Raw genomic sequence first — 21,579 nt, forward strand, 5'->3', positions numbered from 1 at the left:
ATGTTGTCATGAAACCTACTCAAGGGATATCACTATTCGACACCTGTGGGACTCCAACTACCAGGATTCCTGGCAGACGTCATCCAGCGAGCCACACCCACTCAGGGCGGAACAATTCAAATAAAAACCGTATTTGAAAAAGTAACAGGTGAAGAAGCCATGCCTCATGTTTTGTCCATGAAGAAGGGGTGTTCCAAGTCCCGAAACGCGTCAGACTCATGTAAATTAAGGGGGTAAAGCACTGAAATTGCCGGGAGCTGTTGAAAGAGCCGGATGGTGGGGAATGATGTGGTGAGCCCTTCTGTATAGCGCAGGGACGCTTTGCTTTTGACATTTTTTGTGGTCTGTCCTAGACCGCAGAAGGAGCTCCGCATCACACGCGTCAAGAAGCACTACGTGTGTGATGACTGAGGCGGAATGACCCCATTCTGCCGATCGGCGCCTCATCCCAAAGAAACGATGCAATCTCAGCATATTATCCCCGCACCTACTCAAGGTTGAAGAAGAAAGACACACTCGCATGTTGTCATGAAACCTACTCAAGGGATATCACTATTCGACACCTGTGGGACTCCAACTACCAGGATTCCTGGCAGACGTCATCCAGCGAGCCACACCCACTCAGGGCGGAACAATTCAAATAAAAAACGTATTTGAAAAAGTAACAGGTGAAGAAGCCATGCCTCATGTTTTGTCCATGAAGAAGGGGTATTCCAAGCCCCGAAACGCGTCGGACTCATGTAAATTAAGGGGGTAAAGCACTGAAATTGCCGGGAGCTGTTGAAAGAGCCGGATGGTGGGGAATGATGTGGTGAGCCCTTCTGAATAGCGCAGGGACGCTTTGCTTTTGACATTTTTTGCGGTCTGTCCTAGACTGAAGAAGGAGCTCCGCATCACACGCGTTAAGAAGCACTACGTGTGTGATGACTGAGGCGGAATGACCCCATTCTGCCAATCGGCGCCTCATCCCAAAGAAACGATGCAATCTCAGCATATTATCCCCGCACCTACTCAAGGTTGAAGAAGAAAGACACACTCGCATGTTGTCATGAAACCTACTCAAGGGATATCACTATTCGACACCTGTGGAACTCCAACTACCAGGATTCCTGGCAGACGTCATCCAGCGAGCCACACCCACTCAGGGCGGAACAATTCAAATAAAAACCGTATTTGAAAAAGTAACAGGTGAAGAAGCCATGCCTCATGTTTTGTCCATGAAGAAGGGGTGTTCCAAGTCCCGAAACGCGTCGGACTCATGTAAATTAAGGGGGTAAAGCACTGAAATTGCCGGGAGCTGTTGAAAGAGCCGGATGGTGGGGAATGATGTGGTGAGCCCTTCTGTATAGCGCAGGGACGCTTTGCTTTTGACATTTTTTGCGGTCTGTCCAAGACCGCAGAAGGAGCTCCGCATCACACGCGTCAAGAAGCACTACGTGTGTGATGACTGAGGCGGAATGACCCCATTCTGCCGATCGGCGCCTCATCCCAAAGAAACGATGCAATCTCAGCATATTATCCCGCACCTACTCAAGGTTGAAGAAGAAAGACACACTCGCATGTTGTCATGAAACCTACTCAAGGGATATCACTATTCGACACCTGTGGGACTCCAACTACCAGGATTCCTGGCAGACGTCATCCAGCGAGCCACACCCACTCAGGGCGGAACAATTCAAATAAAAACCGTATTTGAAAAAGTAACAGGTGAAGAAGCCATGCCTCATGTTTTGTCCATGAAGAAGGGGTGTTCCAAGCCCCGAAATGCGTCGGACTCATGTAAATTAAGGGGGTAAAGCACTGAAATTGCCGGGAGCTGTTGAAAGAGCCGGATGGTGGGGAATGATGTGGTGAGCCCTTCTGAAGAGCGCAGGGACGCTTTGCTTTTGATATATATATATATATATATATATATATATATATATATATATATATATATATATATATATATATATATATATATATATATTTTTTTTTTTTTGCACTCATTTTGCACAGCTTTTTGCACATTAGGCAGAGGTGTTATTGAGTAATATATATAAAAAATTGTCATGCAGTTTATCTTCACAAGATCCTCCCTGAAATACTGCAGTTGCTTTAGAATGGATTCTTTAATGATGCATATTCGTTTGAATGGATATTTGACTATGTGTTAGGATTTATCCTGCCATGAAGTGTCTTGAACCCCTTCGAATTTTTTAAAATCTTTTGGGATCATATGGAGTCTATATGCATTTATGCTGAAATATATTTGTTGTTATATATGTGATTCCAAACATAAGCAGTTTCAGAATGGTGGGTGTTGAGTTGGCTAGTGTTCAATATGAGGTAAACATTTATGTATATATATAAATGCAACTTTGCAGTTTTTTAACCAACAACTAGCTTTATCTGTACCATTTAGAAATCACCTCGAACAGTATTTTTACTATGTCTATGGTCATCTGACCCGGCATTAGTCTGTTTCAGGGGAACGTGCACTTTTGTACCACATTATATAAACAAGTAAAAATGTAACTGCTCTGCATGTGATCAAAGGCTCACCAGCCCGAAACGCGTCATTGCTGTTTACCTGTGCCATTAAAAGATCTGTTTGGCCAGATCCTGTGGTTGGTCCGTCTCCTGTTTTGCTTCACAGGTCCGTGGGATTGGAGGTGGCTTTGGGAGTGTTTTCCTGCATATATATATATATATATATATATATTCATCAGTGATGTCATCAGTGATGTTACTGACCATGTCATGAATGATGTAATATGTGACATGATCAGCAGTGGATTGCGGGTGCGCGATATATAGTTAGTGCAACTAACTATATATGCAAATTTCAATGGTTTTGTGTGAGTAAAATAAGGTTTTGTAAATGCTAATTCCTAACTATATATGGTCTATAACCTATGGTTTTTTCAGTGAATTTCAATGGTTTTTTAATAGCAAATATCAATAGCTGTAAATTGTATTCTTCTTTTAAAGGAAAAATATATTTTATATGTATTTAATATAATTTTTTTATGTATATAAATTTTTTGACGGAACGAAGTTATCAACTATCATGCTGAAGAAGAGTGTGGGGGAAAAAAACAAAGAGGAGGACTAAGAGGAAAGAACAATCAGTTCAAAAATACAATTGCTTTAAAGCATGAAGTGCTTTTCCACACATTTACATTTAAATAACCCATATTAGAACATACAAAATATCTACAGAGGAGACGGTGTACATTGAATTTTAGACTCTTCATTGGTACCTACATGTTGGTACTTACATCACCCACACAACACAACAGCTCTATTCAGAGCTACCCTACCTCAAAGCACTCTAAAATATTATTTTACTATTTCCCTTGGTTTTCCCCTTGTTACGCTTTCCGGAACGCTACCCGGTGCGCGGCCTGGGCGCTAACCGTGCGAAAATTTGAAAAAAAAAAGTGTTTTTTTTTTTACATATATGGGCCTCCTCAGCCACCCTCAGAAAACCTAGGGGGTCAGGATATGTCTCCCGTGCCCCCTTATACCCATTCCCAACATTATTTATCCTCCATCTTGTGACTAAATTCGTCCAAAACACAAGATGGCGGACTCCCGTTACGCTACCGGTGAGCTACCCGGTTCGCGTACAGGTTAGCGCTTCCACCGTGAAAAATTGAAGCCCTTTAATAGCCCCCACATCAATCCTAGGGGGTCAGGAGGGGTCTACCTTGCCCCTTTCATTCATTACCCCCTTCGTTTATTTCCAACTCTTGTCTCTCGATCCTACCGAGAGACAAGATGGCGGCCACTCCGGACTGTTTAGAATGTTGAGAGTCACCGGAGAGCCAATCCGCTTCTCCTCGCAAAGTTCCGTTACGCGTCTGGTACGCGAACCGGGGCGCTAACCGGGACGCTGTCACAGATATATATATTTTTTTGAACGTTAATTTCTCAAAATCTACTGGAGCACATATCTTGAGACCTAGCAAAGGCACATCGGGAAACAGTCTCTACAATTTTGCCAAGTTTCATAGAAATCCATTCAGCCGTTCGAGCTAAAAGTGAGTCCAACCGCCCTATGGAAAACTCAATGTTAAAAACATGTTTTGGGACCCCCCTTTTTTCTCGGCCCCCGCTTGACGAAGCCCCCCCAAACTTTTAGGGGACACTCAGAAATAAAATGTGCCATTTTCCTGAAAATTTCAGCCAATTCCGTCCATCAACGCCAAAGTTATTCAACATAGAATTTTCAGAAATCCCTATTCAAAATATAAATATATATATAACATTTCTATGGCAAAATTTTGTTCCTTTGCAAATTAAATGTTTTAAGTGTTAACACTTTATTCCAATCAAGATGACTTCAGGTGTGCCATACTTTTGTCATAAGTAAGACTGTTAGCGCTCTAGTTGTTCTTTAGAACACTCTGGGACATACTGTCACTGGGCTATAGTTGGACTACATCTGGCTGATATTTGGGCTACATTTGTTTTTTTTTGTCTCTGGTGGCCATCTTTGGGCTACATTGGGCTACATTGGGCTACATTGGGCTACATTTGGGCTCTAACATATATATAGCCCAATGTAGCCCAATATATATTTTTCAAAGTTAATTTTCATAAAAACCACTGGTGCATATATCTTGAGACATAGCAAAGGCACATCGGGCTACCAGTTCCTACAATTTTGCCAAGTTTTGTGGAAATCCATTCAGCCGTTCGAGCTAAAAGTGGGTCCAACCGCCCTATGGAAAACTCAATGTTAAAAACACGTTTTGGGACCCCCCTTTTTTCTCGGCCCCCGCTTGACGAAACTCCCCCAAACTTTCAGGGGACGCTCAGAAACAAAATGTGCCATTTTTCCTGAAAATGTTAGCCAATTCCGTCCATCAACGCCAAAGGTATTCAACATAGAATTTTCAGAAATCCCTATTCAAAAAAATCCTAACTATATATACCTACTGGCGACCGCCAGTAGGTAATATATATATATATATATATATATATATATATATATATATATATATATATATATATATATATATATATATATATATATATATATATATATATATATCCAAATGTAATTTCGGGCTCTGGACCCCTGCCTCTTGCAGCGGAGGGCCTGGACGGGGCAGCCACTCCCCAAATATCCAAAATCAATTCCAACGATACAAACAGGAATGTCCAGGCCAGCTTTGCAGTTATCAAAGAGCTTTTATTTTTAGCTCCTACTCAACGCGTTTCGAGGTACAACCTCTTGATCACGAGCGTGAGTGTGAGTGATTCTCATGTTTAAGTATAGTCACATGATCTTCTAAACAACATAGTAAACAGACTTGTGAGACAGTCACTAGGCATTTGTAATAGTATGGTTATACACAAATGCAAATTAAATAAACTAAATACAAAGCACATATTAATCAAATGCTATGTACAAAAAAGAAATAAATTAATCAAGAATGGAAAGGCAATGATTTCCGTGGACATTACATTATTTCATCATGTAAAGTCTCAACAATTGAAATCTCACACAATAGTGAGGCGCATTAGTAAATGGTGGCATGCTCATTCAGTTTCTGCTGGGGTTATTTTTGCATGGTGCATCACGGATAATTCATCTCAGTCCAAGGTGTGTTCCACCTAGGTTTGCGCATTAATACAATCTTATTGCTGTACATGAACTTGGGCAACTAGACATCCTGTCTGTCTTAAGACTTTGCCTCTCAGATGCACCAACAGAAAAAATAGTAAAAATAGTAAAACAGAAAAAACAAAGAACACTCCAGCTCCAGTGGGCATTTAGTCAGGAGTGCCTGTATCTGTGCATGATTCCGCCCCAGTGGGCATAAACAGAAAAAACAGAAAAACAAAGAGCACTCCAGCTCCAGTGGGCATCTAGTCAGGAGTGCCTGTATCTGTGCTGCTCTGACCAAAGTAAGTACTTTGAACCGCACTGACTTGTTAAAGGATAAGGACCCAAATTACGAACCTTCCTCTGTCACTACCAGGTTCATAACAGATTTTCATGGCCAGAATAGGGAGGTAAGGAAGGCCCTGGACAAATACTGGAATGTCCTCACACTAGACAAGGACATAGCAGCAACCATTAGCCCACACCCCCAGATTACTTTCAGAAAAGCTAAATCTCTTAAGGACACGTTATGTACTACCCTGGTGCCTAAAAAAGTCAGAGATAATCCTGTCACTGGATTTTATATCTGTGGCAGATGCAAAGCTTGTAAGAATAGCACCAGCACGAAAACCATTCAACTTTCCAAACATCTCGACCCTTTTACCATCCGAGTGCACACAACATGTCAAACTGACTTTGCGGTGTATGCACTCATGTGCCCTTGTAAACTGACCTATATAGGTAGCACGAAACTACCTGCCAAAGACAGAGTACTGCAACATATGAGGGCTATAAATCATAAAGACAAAAGTTACCCCATAGCGAGACATTTTGAGTCCTTTCACAAAAGCAACCCTAATTTTTTATCCTTTTGTGTGCTGGCATCCATACCCGCAAGGGAAAGGGGGGGCAATAGGATTCAAGAACTCCGCAGGTTGGAATCCCTTCTGATCATAAAATATAGAACTAAGCAGCCGGATGGGCACAACCTTGATGAAGAACTGGAAGTTCATCTGGGTTAGCTGGTGGACTCCATCACTCAATACAATTGATTCCTAGGTGAAGGCCTGTTCTGCATTGTTTTTAATTTTGGTTTGTGAGAATACTGTTGTATATATAATGATGTAATGAGATTTGTCACTGATGCACCTCTAATCATCGAATTGTCTATTTTTTCACCAGATATTTGTGAGAAGTCACTCGATTTGACAATGCACGAGCACTTTAACACGTTTTCAAGTATGGAAGTTGACACGTATGGACGGCAATATGAGTAATGGCGGCTCAGTAGGTCAATGACTTTTATGTTGTTTATGACCATTTCTGCATGCCCACTGGGGCGGAATCATGCACAGATACAGGCACTCCTGACTAGATGCCCACTGGAGCTGGAGTGCTCTTTGTTTTTCTGTTTTTTCTGTTTATGCCCACTGGGGCGGAATCATGCACAGATACAGGCACTCCTGACTAAATGCCCACTGGAGCTGGAGTGTTCTTTGTTTTTTCTGTTTTACTATTTTTACTATTTTTTCTGTTGGTGCATCTGAGAGGCAAAGTCTTAAGACAGACAGGATGTCTAGTTGCCCAAGTTCATGTACAGCAATAAGATTGTATTAATGCGCAAACCTAGGTGGAACACACCTTGGACTGAGATGAATTATCCGTGATGCAACATGCAAAAATAACCCCAGCAGAAACTGAATGAGCATGCCACCATTTACTAATGCGCCTCACTATTGTGTGAGATTTCAATTGTTGAGACTTTACATGATGAAATAATGTAATGTCCACGGAAATCATTGCCTTTCCATTCTTGATTAATTTATTTCTTTTTTGTACATAGCATTTGATTAATATGTGCTTTGTATTTAGTTTATTTAATTTGCATTTGTGTATAACCATACTATTACAAATGCCTAGTGACTGTCTCACAAGTCTGTTTACTATGTTGTTTAGAAGATCATGTGACTATACTTAAACATGAGAATCACTCACACTCACGCTCGTGATCAAGAGGTTGTACCTCGAAACGCGTTGAGTAGGAGCTAAAAATAAAAGCTCTTTGATAACTGCAAAGCTGGCCTGGACATTCCTGTTTGTATCGTTGGAATTGATTTTGGATATATATATATATATATATATATATATATATATATATATATATATATATATATATATATATATATATATATATATATATATATATATATATATTGTAAAGAAGATAGCTTCAATCCAAGGTAGATAGTTGAAGTTAGTCTTTATTAGTTAGAAGTAAAGAGACCTCCAGCTCCTTTCACAGCTTCCTCTGTACTGTCTGCTATTCATATCACAACATTCCAACCTCCTAGCAACATGCCCACTATTCCACGAAGCAAAGATCCCAACACATCTCCCCCATTACAATATCAGAAGAACGTACAAATGAAGCATATAAGAAATAAAGCAAACAGGAGCAAATAAAATCTATGGAGCATTACACTTTGCAACATTGCCACAGCTCCAACCAGAACCATCATTTAGGATAAGAACATTTTTCTTCACAAACTTTACTTGTTTAGGTTGAGAATATTTGCTTTCTCCCTTAGTTACAATACCACAAGGTTGCTGCTGCCTTGGGAAGAAAAGTAGGAAAACAAGTTGGAGGAGTAAATTGTATACCACAGTCAATTCCAGCAGTAGTATCATCCAGGGGTGGAGGTCAGTTTCAATCTCTGCCCCTGCCAGAGTATAGGGTTCCCTCGTCGCCAATGTAAAGAAGATAGCTTCAATCCAAGGTAGATAGTTGAAGTTAGTCTTTATTAGTTAGAAGTAAAGAGACCTCCAGCTCCTTCCACAGCTTCCTCTGTACTGTCTGCTATTCATATCACAACATTCCAACCTCCTAGCAACATGCCCACTATTCCAAGAAGCAAAGATCCCAACATATATATATATAGACAAAAACACACGGATGGCGTGCTCCTGCCGCTTTTACAGCGGGCATTCAACAGGGTCGCCAAACCTTCAATATGTTAAGTTCCTGGTGCAATCTTCATTTCTTGAAACACCAGAGTCGAAGCCCAAATAGATATATATATATATAAAATAAACGCCAACTAAAAAACCAGAGAGGACTCGAGGAGTCTCTCAGGCTAAGGGAAGGGCAGGGAACAAAAAGAAAAACAGTGAAAAAAATTATCCACAAAAAAACAACAGAGTCAGTGAAAGAGTGCTGACAACTCAGTGAATATCCACCATCTAAAGCCAGGAGTAATGCCCCCAGCAGAGGGAAACAGTCCTAAGATTTTCAGCACTTCATTTAAAATAGCTTTTTTGTAACCTGTGGTTGTGATTTAACACAATGGCTAGGTGGCACCCTTGGGCCACTTCTGTTAACTTGCCTTAGGAAAGCACAGGCTCTCCTATCAGCAGCAAGGAACCACCAAGTACCTGACTAGTTTGACTTCTTGCACTCATGTAAGGTTTCCCAATGTAGAAACACATTTTGCAACGTTTTTTCTCTGAATGCAAACTTGTGACAAAAAAATATACTAGCATCAATTTTCACAACAACATTTGCCAGTATCTTTGATTTGAGGGTGTTCTAACCTGTCAAGATGGTGTAGCCATCCTATGCAAGCAGAGGTATGGACTGAAAAGTAGGGGTGTAGCCCCAGTATGCAGCACACACGTGCTTTATTCTCAAACTTGTGGCTTTCGGTATTTCAGATGGTCACGAGGCCCTATGCTGTTTCGTTATGAAATCATCCATAATGAAGCAACAATATCCAGAGTAGTTTTCTGGTGCACAAGAAATTCAAATTAGCATTCCAGTCCATCGGTTTTATCTTTTCTGTGGTATTGTATCCACGGGGCATATATAAGCAAAATATTGCTTGTTCTTCACAATCGGAGCAGTTCATCCTGAAATGCTAGATCATGTCACCCTTGCCCAGTAACACAAGCAATCCTACATGCAGTTCGGGCTCTATAACTACCATCAGTGAGGTAGAGAATGAGTTGTCAGGCATGACAAGATATAAACCCACAACTGTGTACATCCACTTAAAAATACTTGTACGGGCAACAAAATATAATCCATTCATCCCTTTTTTTGCTACTAATATTCCACTGGCTCTTTTCAACTGGCTGTTGAACATGTTAATACTCTTTAGTGTGCCCATAACAAATATATATATGAGATATGTTATTTCTTTTTCTTTTTTGATCGTATTGTAGGCTATCATTTGGTGTGGAAAAGAGATCAGAACAACAAATAAGAGCGTTCTAGATCAATTAGTGTTCCACAAACTAGCCAAATGATTTTTAAAAAAAAATTTGTGTGTTACCTGCAAACTAAAGATCACACTCGTCACCATTCACTTACACTGCGCCGTACTTTTCCAACACCTACTTTTTAGGTCTCCCCTAGCGTTGCAGTGCGCATGCGATGCTCGCTCTGCGAGACATATTGGGGTAGAGGAGATTTTACAAAGGAACTTTAAGCCCCGCCCCTTATTTTCAATGCGTCGCGTCAGCGTTTATGGAAAACGCTGGCTTCCCATTGAAAAGGAGGCTACTTAGTTACTGCCCTTTCTCCTTTTCATCCGGCGCATCCGGACTGGATCTCCTGCTTTACGGTTGTCGTGAAGCTATTTCTTATCTACAGTAGTGAAGATCATATTTCCGAAGTTAGTCCCTGTGGCCTTTCATTTATTTATTATTTACTTAATGGGACGCCTGCATGCCTGTCTACAGATAATACCCCTCCCACTCTCAAACAGCATTGAGCGGCGATCCCTGTGGCTCTGTATTTATTTATTATTTACTTAATGGGACGCCTGCATGCCTGCCTACAGAGAACACCCCTCCCACCTCCCAAACAGCATTGAGCGGTAATCCCTGTGGCTCGGTATTTATTTATTATTTACTTAATGGGACGCCCGCATGCCTGCCTACAGAGAACACCCCTACCACCTCCCAAACAGCATCAAGCGGCGATCACTGTGACTCGGAAAGCACTTTTTTTCTAATAATAGCGCCTACACATGTCTGTTGATGCCGCCTGTCCCTCAGGCTTGTAATTTGATATATTTGACAGAATCTGGACCTGCCGCTGGACTTACAAAAACCCCTCAGACTAGGAACAGAAAGGGGCGCGCAGTCGATTTATATAAACGAAGACACCAAACAGCATCAAGAATCCAATACTGAGTGAGGCATAGTCAGCGAATGTACACAGTTTCGCAAAATAATTCCAGTTGTAGTTGAAGAGTAGTCCGTCTCCAGGGGTCCGTCCATAGGTGACAGGAGCAGGGGTGGGTACCTTCAAAGCACACCCGGGGCACTGGAGATAACCCGCTCTCTAGTTCTCTAGTTCTCTAATCCATAGTTTTTTACTAGGGGTGTACGTGCCACTGCTTGAGGGAAAATAAAAAAGGGAACTCGTATCTGAGGTTTTAATAACTGAAACGTCATGGATATAGCGCCTGCTACTGTCGTCCTACTGCCTTTTGGCGCTGTAACAGGAACAACAGTCCTGTACGGGTTATTGGCACTTATTTTGTCACGCAGAAATGATGAGTTACCAGGTTGGTGCAGTCGGTGATTTGGTTCCAGTAGATCTTTGCAGCACAAGAGAATATCATGCATGCCTCAAAATAAAATAAAAAATGTGTCCTCGGGGGGGTTCAAATCTGCAGATAAACACGGGAAAACATGCAGAACATTGTTCGAATTTCTTTGGAAAATGGGGGATATCACTTTAGACCAGCCCCAAAATATTGGAACAAGGACATCTAACAGCACTTGTATCAACTTCTAACATCCATAAATGTGCAGAAAACAGGTTTAATAGGGATATGAACGATCTTCTACCCCCACGCATTTCTCTCCTCAGCTGCAGATTTAAAGACTGCTGTTTCCGCTACGCACACACATCTCTCCAAACAAAATGAGGAGCACAACCAAAGTGTTTACAAGAGTCCAAAAATATATCTTTTAGATCCTAGTGTTCATAGTCCAATTTGTAATGGAACTCATGACAGCAGAATATCATATATTACACAACATCCTTCTTGATAGCTTTTCATCAATTTTTATTTATGATTCTCAAGTAAAACAAGATGACATTCCTGGAAGTGTTTCATCCCTATTCGCTTGGGACTTCTTCAGGGCAGCTTTCTTTGTTGTTCGAGGCCTTATCTTTAGACATCATTTGTCTGTACAGTATTCTTCATTCACTCTTTCAGACTTCAGACTGTTCCTCTATTGGTTCAAGATCTGCTATGCATGTCAATTTCGCTAACAATTTCCTCCGTAACGCCTTGTATCTTTTAACACTCTTCTTTATATATTTATTGTACTCCTCGTCTTGTGACTTTAAGCCTGTTTTAGTGTTTAGGTCTTCTTCCATTCAGGCCTCACTATTCTCAGCCCTATCTCACCAATCTGTCACCAGCAGAACGAGTGATGTCTCCTAGGTCTCCTGCGAGTCTGTTTTCGGCAGCATCCACATCTCTCCTCAGCGAAATTTTTCCAGATTTTGGTCTCTCCCACATGCACTTCTCAGTCCCTGGTTTCAGGTACCACGTCTCCCCCCACACACCTCTCCTCCGCTTCAGGTTTCCAGATTTAGGTCTACCCACACGCACTTGCCCTCAGCTTCAGATTTCCAGGTTTTGGTCTCCCCACACACCTTTCCTCAGCTCCAGATTTCAAGGCCCCTGTCTCCCTCACACTTCCCTCACATACCTTTCCTCAGCTCCAGATTTCCAGATTTTGGTCTCCTCACACACCTTTCCTCAGGTCCAGATTTTAAGGCCCCCGTCTCCCGCACGCACCCCCACACACATCTCCCCTCAGTTCCAGATTTCCAGGTTTTGGTCTCCCCCACACACATCTCCCCTCAGCTCCATATTTCAAGTCCCCATCTCCCTCACGTTTCCCCACACACATCTACCCTCGAGTCCACATTTCAAGGCCCCTGTCTCCCTCAAGGCCAAAGAGACCTTTTCGACTTGGAGGAGGTTCGCTGGGCTAGAATGGATTTAACATCCTGGTGATGCGACTGACTTTGGGATAATTAAAAAAAGGTGGTTCATGGAGACAGGTTCCCCAGCTCACAAAACTCACACTAGTACAAATGCAATGCAATAGATTTCGCAGTTACAACATAGTGAGCGATTGCTATTTTGCATTACACCATTTGATTAATGCTTCACGAAGGAAAAAAAAACACAATGACATTTTCAATGCAAATAGCTTAAAATAATATCATTGCCAGACCTATTGCATTGTAAATGCTTGTTTGTTAAGGTTACTATGTATTTATTCTTTTTCTATCAATGAGTAAACACATCTGTACAAATGTAACAGAAAATGCACCCGTCTTTTTGTAATTAGTTTTGCCAGGAGAGCCTGGGCATAAGGTTCTCCCAATGGCATCATAATTTTCCTGTATCTATGCTGAGGCGAACAACCCCATTTAGCAAGTTTGTTCAGCACAACGTCTTGCTGAAGTCAGATTTCGAATTTGGGCATCTCGGTGTGAAAAGCTCTCAAATTAGGACTTTTAACTGTGCTAGTGTGAGACAATTTGTGGCTGCCTCAGTCGCATTCACAACATCCTCAGAACGTGTCACACTGAATAACAGTGAACCCGAACTGGCCATAAGCCATAAGCACTGCAGCTGGAATTGTCCCCGTGTCGCCAAAGCCAGCAGGCGTGGAGGACGCTTGGCTGTGGTTTCAAGTCGCAGGCTCAACGAATTTGAGCCGCGCATCTGCCTAAAAGCCCGCATTTGGAGTGTGCAGACTCACTTGGAGATTTGGGACTTACTGAATCATAAAATAGTCCTAACAGCCGCTTTGGCTTGGCACTTGCCTCAGCAGCAAATGGAAACAAAATGGCAAAGAGAATATACTTCATGTCAACAGAAATTATAGGGCGCATATATCATGACATCATACAGAGCCTGATCAAAGGCTGCCTTGAAATTCACATAGCAGATGCATAATAATGTAAGCGAACAGACAGCCAGGGCCGTAAGCATTAACATAGCTATCAGATTCGAAAAACAGCCTTGGATTTGTCGTAAACCTGTCTGGCTCAGGGGTACTAACCCCATTTCCACAATCCAGGCTTTGAGGACTTCCAGCAGTAGACCTGGGTTGGGAAGTATTTTGCCTTTGCATCCAGAAGCGATATCAGATGGTAGTTTATTGGCTGGTTCCTTTTCCCTTCCTTAAACATTGGGGGGGCAGATTTACGAGCCCCTTGCGCCACTTTTGCGTCATTTTTAACAAGAGAAAAGTGACGCAAAAGTGGCGCAATGGGCTTGTAAATCTGCCCCTGGATGTATTACTGAACCTCTCCAGGAATCTGGGACTATTTCTATTTGGTGCCCTCCGATGAAGAGAAGGGCTAATTGTTCTGTCCAAAGCACTGGGGATTTTTTTTCAAACTGCTTGTAGTATCCTGTTTGGCCCTTAAGCACTTCTTCTAAAATAGGGAAAGGTGTTAAAGAATATTTTCAGTGGAGATAGCCAATTTTACAGGCCCATATGTACTCCTTTCTCCCACTCTCGGTATTTTGTGACCAGGCCTTTAAAGTGGTAGCTGGAAAGTAGAAACATAAAAAGATGCAAATTGAGTACAATCCCTAATCAAAATAAGTATGTAATTTGAATGCAATTCATCTGAGCTCATGCTGAATTTATTTCCTACATCGTGACTGCTACAAAAATATACAGCACCTGGAATATGGCTTCACCACTGGTCTTTTTGTTCCAGGTTGTCTGCACAATGTAAATTTGATTGTGATAGCATTTCCCAATCATGTGTTACAAATTAATGTCACCTCACACTTTATGTGGCAGGAGATATTTCTTGCAGTAGCGGTTGCCATGAAAACATGCAATCTAACAATACATTAAATTTTAAAATTCGGTAGCCAAATATACACTTCGCTCCTGTGTGGCATATACGTGTTGTTTAAAGCTTTAACAGGGACTGGCACTGTTACAGCTGCCCTACTAGCAGTGCTTAATTTGAGGGGGTGCTTTCCAGTGCTCAGCACCAGCACCTAATCCTCAGCACCGGTGCAGCACCAGTTAAGGACACACTAATTTATAATGCACATCATTTTCCCCAGACTCACAGGATGTTGACACTTTTGACTACAGGGGAACCCTACTCACAAGGAACCAGGGTAATAATTTTATACAGAGAAACAATGGCTCCAGTGGAAAAGTAGAGCAACAATATAAATAATACACATGAACAATGGCTATACATTTGTAAGGGACTAAGTCATGTCTGTGAACAAGGAGAACTTTCTGCACCGTTTTTTTAATCAAACCTTTTATATATATATAATGTAAAGAGTACACATAAACAATTGTATAAATCACTTCTCTTGAACATTCAAAAAAGCTGTATTTTTTGTGCAGTGTATCCCCAAGTGAAGCTTGGAACCATAGGTGATTATATACAGTGAGTAATTATATCAAAAAAAGGGTTTCCATATATACAAAAAGTGACCATTCAGTTATACATTGCAAAAAGCCAAAGTGTATGATGCCACTAGCTATTAGATGGTCCTTTCTGTAAGTTTTGTCGACGACGTTTCGACCCTCTACCGGGTGTGGGGTCTCCTCAGGACTGTTGAGGTGGGGATCTCTGGTTTGACAATTGAGCGCAGCATAGGTGAAATGTGAAGTGTCCCGTTAGTGGTGAAGAAAAGGAATTGTGAACTCACGAAAGGAACCGGCTGGGTACTCACAGGGAGGAGGGTCGTGAAGCTTGCTCTTTCTGCGGATTGTTGGGGGCTTATGCTGTCCCTGATAATTCATTAGCAGTAATTTCTTAGGGTGGACACTCTGGATTGACGAGTATTTGAAACGTTGGCGAAAACATCTCCACCCGGGTAATCTGTAGGTTGAGGATCCGGCCGCCGATGTGCCTAACGATGTGGCTCTGGTGCGGTGTATTATTTATATTGTTGCTCTATTTTTCCACTGGAGTCATTGTTTCACAGGATGTTGAGCCAATTCGAGACTCGAACCGGGTTCCTCAGCTCCGAAATCGGCAGCTCTACCCATTAGGACAAGTCCTCTCCAGGTTAATAAGTGCCGGGGCTCTAGTCAGGAGGCAGTTTGCACCAGCCCATTTTTCCTGTTAGCGCTGCCTCCTGAGGAGAACCCGGCACTTTTTATTTTACAAATTAACCACTGCCTACTTGCATGACAATAGTTGCACTTTGGAAATAAAAATGCATATCTTCTATCGGAGCGTGGGTTGTTGTGCCTTTCAGCAAATTACACTTATGTAGAGCTACTAATATCAGGCACACAATTTGCAAAGTCCTTTGCAAGTTCAACTTAGACCTGCAAGTGACTTAATTAATGAGTTTATGGTGTGATATTAAGTAGAAGTAAATCTGCTCTTCAGGGCATGATATCTTTGACATATTGATCTAAGCCACCCATTAGTGAATTTGTTTATGTGCTCAGCCTATTTTTTGGCCAATTTTCTACCAGAAAATGATTAGCAATGTGCTACTGTCAAGGACAAGAATAGATTTATTTGCATGGTTGTAGTAGAAAGAAAAAAGCCCAAAGGGTCTGGCATAGGAGAAGTGCTTCTTCAAGTTGATTGCACTTTCCTGTGGAGAGAAAAAACAAAGGGGCATTGTTAGAAATGAGGGTCTCTAGTTGTCGGCAGAGGTAGGTACCTTTGTCCAAATAGGGACCCTTGCTTCCAGTCAGGGTAAGGAGGATACACTCTTTAGATAACCCCTGCTCACCCCCTCGGTAGCTTGGCACTAGCAGACAGGCTTATCCCAATGGCAATGTGAAAGTATTTGTACCAACACTCACAGTAACACAGTGAAAACACCACAAATGGACACCACACAAGTTTAGAAAAAAATACCTTTATCTAAACTAAACAAGACCAAAATCACAAAAAATCCAACATACACAGTTAAAAAAATGACTTTAAAAGGTTTCAAGAACTTGTACCATAGAAAACTATGGATGCGTAACTTATACACAAAGTACCTGAAAATGCGTCAAAATTCACAAGGCCAAACAGCGGCAGAGAAAGGAAGCGTTGGAAAACACAGCGATGCGTCAGTTCCTGAGTCTTTGGGGAGATGAGGCGACAGTTCTGCTGCACACAGGAGAAGTGATGCATCGAATTCGGACTCTCGGGGGAAGTGAGGTGTCGAAATCTAAGATGGTTCTGGTCTGCGGGTGCTGCGTGGAAAACTTGGTGCACAGGTACGATGTGTGACACACTGGAGATGATGCATTGCTTTGCAAGGCTTCGCGCCGTCCGGCATCCATGCTGGGGGCTGTGCGGCGAGACTTCGCGTCACTCGGCCAGACTCGGCATGGCTTAGCGTCGTCCGGCGCTGGTTCCGAGAGACTTTGCACAGCTTTGCGATGCTTCGCACCGGTTCTTGCAGAGATTAGCTGCAAAACCCACCTCTGAGGTCCCGTAACTGTAAGGAGGCACCTCAGGCAAGGGTAGGACTTGCAGATGGCAGACACCAGCAGCATTAGCAGATTTGCAGGAAGTCTTTTGTGTCCCTGAGACTGCAGAACAGGAGGCCAGTTCACTTCAGTCCCTTGGAGATCTCCTTCAAGCAGGGGACATAGAACACATCAAAGCCCTTTTCCTTTCCTTGGCAGAACAGTATCTGCAGGCCAACCCCAGACACACAGCAAGGGCAGTAGTTCTCCATAGTCTCTCCAGCTCTTCTCCTTGGCAGAGGTTCTTCTTGAATTCCAGGAATGATCTGAAGTCTAGGGTTTTGGGTCTGATACGTATGCCCCAAAATGCATTTGTTCTCTTTGTGCAATTGGCTCTGAGCCTAGTTCAAACCAGTTCTGGGGGCACTCTGCAAGTGCACAACAACATCCATTGTCAGTGTGAGCCTTGGCTCTAGACACACCACAGGGGGGCGGAGCAAGCATTGTGAAAGGCAGGCACAGCTCTATTCAGGTACAGGTGCTACTCCTCACACTACTCCAAATGCAGATCAGGCCTATTCCTCCTAGTGCTCACTCATCCAGACTCCTGGAGTCACTGCACCTCTCCAGCCCCTGTCACTTCAAAGCCTGACAGTCATTCCACAAACAGGCAGAGGCACAGGATGGCTGAACATGAAAATAGCCACTTTCTAAAAAGTGGTATTTTCAAACACACATTTTAAAAACTATCTTTACTGAAATATGTGTTATTAAATCCTGAATTCAGGGATACCAAACACCATTTTACATCTTATCCCTATGGGAAGATAAGCTTGTAAAATGTTACAAAGCATTCCCCATTCTGTCCTATGGGGCCAGTTGGCGTTCAAAAGTGAAAAATGAAACTGGCAGTATTTCACTATTAGGACATGTTCTACACTCCAGTACATGCCCTACCTTTCATATACACTGCACCCTGCCCAGGGGGGTACCTTGGGCCCACCATAGGTGTCCTATGTGTAAGAAAAGGGAAGGATAGGGCCTGGCAAGTGGGTGCACTTTCCAAGTTGACATGGCAGTTAACAAACTGCTCACCGGCACCGCGGTGGCAGGCCTAAGGCCTATTTTCAGGGATACTCATGTGGGTGGCACAATCAGTGCTGCAGTCCCACTAGTTACATTTGATTTACCAGCCCTGGCACACTCAGTGCACTGTACTAAGGGGCTGCTGGTAAATCAAATATGCCAATCATGGATAACCAATCACAATAACAATTTACACACAGAGCATATGCAATTTAGCATAGATCAGCAGTGGTAAAGTGCCCAGGCCCTATAGCCTACAAAAACAGGTCAGGAAAAAAATAGGAGGAAAAAGCAAAATGTTTGGGGATAACCCTGAAAAAAGGACCATTTCCAACAGGCATAGTTATGGGGATTTGGCGCAGGGCAGCGCAGCAAGTCACCTTGCTGCACTGCCCTGCTTAAACATGAAATGGCAGGAATGCGCCGTAACTATGGCACACAGCACATTCCTGTCCTTTCCCCCTGCAAGGATACCTGCATTGCATGCAGTTTTGGATTTGGGAGGAAGGGGCACCTTCCTGCCCAAAAACAATCCAGAACGCAGCACACATAAAAAGAGGAAAATACAATGAGAAATAAAGTTATTTCTCCTTGTTGTGTCTCCCTTTGGGAGTCGTATGGTTTTGGCACATCCTCAGGTTTACATGGTCCTGTAAATCTGGGGATGTGTCAAAATCCATGGGTTATGCTTGGTAACACCCAACACAACACCCTTGGAATGACTGCCTTGCACAAAGGGAGGCAGCACAGTGATTTTCACTTCCTTGCTATACTCCCATATCTATGAGGCCATTCAAAGCCACGCAAAGTGGCTATGCATGGCCTCATAAATTTGATTTGGTGGTTTGGCCCACAGCTGCATCTCAAAAAGTGATGTTACGGTGGCACAAGGGGCTCATAAATATGCCCCATGTGTAATTGCACTGTGGGTGAGCAGTTATCCATGCTTTACCTGCTCATCATGTACCGTAACACCTATGTGACTGCTTAGTAATGAGAGTGCTCCTAGAAAGCTGTGAGTATTACAGTTTTCAGGAGCATTCCTTATATTCTTTGAGAATTATGAGAATTCATATGCCTATGAGTGTACATTTGTGGGGGGTTTTGTGATACTTGACCAAAAAAATGTCCGTGCAAAATCTCAAAAAAGTAGTCCAAGAGTGATCGTGATTCCCAGAGATAAGTTCTTAATAAATCCCCAAAAAGAAGGGTCACAACGAAAGCAGTACAGGTGCTACACAGAAATAATACAGTAAATGTAGCGTTGGACAGCACAAGTCGGTAATTCTCAAACTCTGGACAGAATGAATTGAAGGGGACCACGCAAGCCACTGCGAGATTCCCTTCAGATGCTGAACTCAAATTTAAGGGAGTAAAAGACGGAGGTGAGGTACCATTTATGAGTAACCTCAAGCCCTTGGCACAGGCTGCAGTAAATGAGAGCTTTACTGTTCTGAAGTATCCTTAGTCCTGCTTTCAAGGCTCACATGTTTGTAGTAACAAAGAACTCTGACTGCACACTCATCCTCTAAGAACTGCAAATAAGACCTTATTTTGAGAGTAATTTACATAAACCGTTGGTCATCCCATTTAATCAATATGTTAAAAAATGACAATTCTGTTTAACATAAGACTGTGCTTTAACGTCAGGTAGCTGGTAGAAAGTCTCCCATCAACTTTTCTAAAAGAATTACCACAATAGGTTTATGTCCTCACATCACAATCATTGCACAAGCCACCTCATTACACATTCATATATAACTTATAGTTCCCAAAGTGCTTTCAGCCTTGTAGTTCTTAGGAAGATACCGGCAAAAAACCTATCTACATTGTTGACATTTTTCAAGGGAGAATAACTAGAATCAATGCAGGACTAAATTTTAACTTTAGACAAATTTAGTTACAAATGAAGCAATTCAAATAAAGTTTCCTTGGTAACATTTTCCCATCTTGCAATGGCCAACATTTTAGGCTTTTATACTAGTGAGGGAACACTCCGCTGGACAAAAAACATTTACATTTTTTCGGACAAGGACAGATTTGCAACAATAATACATTTTAATCTGAACAATAAACTTCAAGCCACTGTAGTGGTTTAACTTAACTAGGTCAAATCGTGATGGGCCTACTTATTTACTACTTCTAATTTTTTTTTGTCATTTTGCTTTCGATGCAAAGTTGATTAGAACAAATTTAAATATGAAATGGTTTGTTTTTTGTGTGCTTCACCGAAAATACAAATTGATGCGTAATGAAGTTATGCATTTATTTTAAAGTATTAAACACATATAACCCACTCCTGAATAAATACAGACAGCTAGGCTCCAAAAAAGTCTACAATTGTCTTTAAAACCAATAGAGGATTACCCCTGTATTTAGTACCGCCAGTAAAACTTTGCTCTGCATTAGCGCAATGAATGTGATCTGGGTTTCGAAATAAAAAAGTCCAGGACAAAAGCTTAACATCCCTCAAGAGTATGGTTTCATGGGTAAATTAACAAGCATTGACAAATCCAATAGGTTTCGCCAATGCAAGAGCTATTGGCTTTGTCAATGCTTTTTAAAAAACAATATTGCACTCCAGCTCAAACTGCTGTGCAGCATAGGTTAAAGTAAAGAAAAAAAGGCTATGATGCGGCCAGCGTTGGCTGCTTCATAACGATTTTTTTCCTTAAGCCATGTCGCATATCAGGCGTGCTTCTGTCCAACTTGTGTAAAAACAGTGCGGGTGAGTAAGCAACACAAGGGAGGTGTGACCGAAGGATCCCCAACCACGGACAGTGGGAAGAGGGGGGGAAGAAACAACAGACAGCGGGTGGAAGACGAGGGGTTGGGAATAAAACAACAGAGAGCGGGAGGTGGGGGGTAAAGAAACCAGCAGGAAAAATGCAGGGTGGGGAAGAAAGAATATACAGGTTTTGGGCTAGGGGAAAGAAACAACAGAAAGCGGGAGGAGGGCAGGCGGAAAGCAACATGAGGTAACAAGCAGCAACAGCAGGAGGATAGCAAGGGCAAGAGAGAGAGGGACTGCAGACACATGCACACTGTAAGAGTGCATGTAAAAAAAGTTAAAAACCAGTACCTGAAAAATGTGCGGCCAGTGTAAGACCAGTGGCTGTAGACAGGAAGCTGTACTTGGTCCATGCTCCATGGCATGGACAAATGCAAGCCCCAGAAGGAAGACAGGTGGAAGCCAGAGGAGAAGGTGCTGACCAATAAGAAGAAAGGAAACAAGAGTGACATGGAAGCAAACCAATGATAAGTAATAGTAAGTAATGGTTGGGCTCTAAGCCCATTTTAAACTTTTTTTGTTACAAGAGATTTTGCAAGCACAGCGCAAACACTGTGAGGCAAAAAAAGTGATATCATTTTTAGGTCTACGATTTACACTATAAGCAAAGCAGATGCAGTTGCTTCAACTGGAGGGT

The sequence above is a fragment of the Lissotriton vulgaris genome, chromosome 7 (assembly GCF_964263255.1).
Source record: "Lissotriton vulgaris chromosome 7, aLisVul1.2, whole genome shotgun sequence".
NCBI lineage: Eukaryota > Metazoa > Chordata > Amphibia > Caudata > Salamandridae > Lissotriton > Lissotriton vulgaris.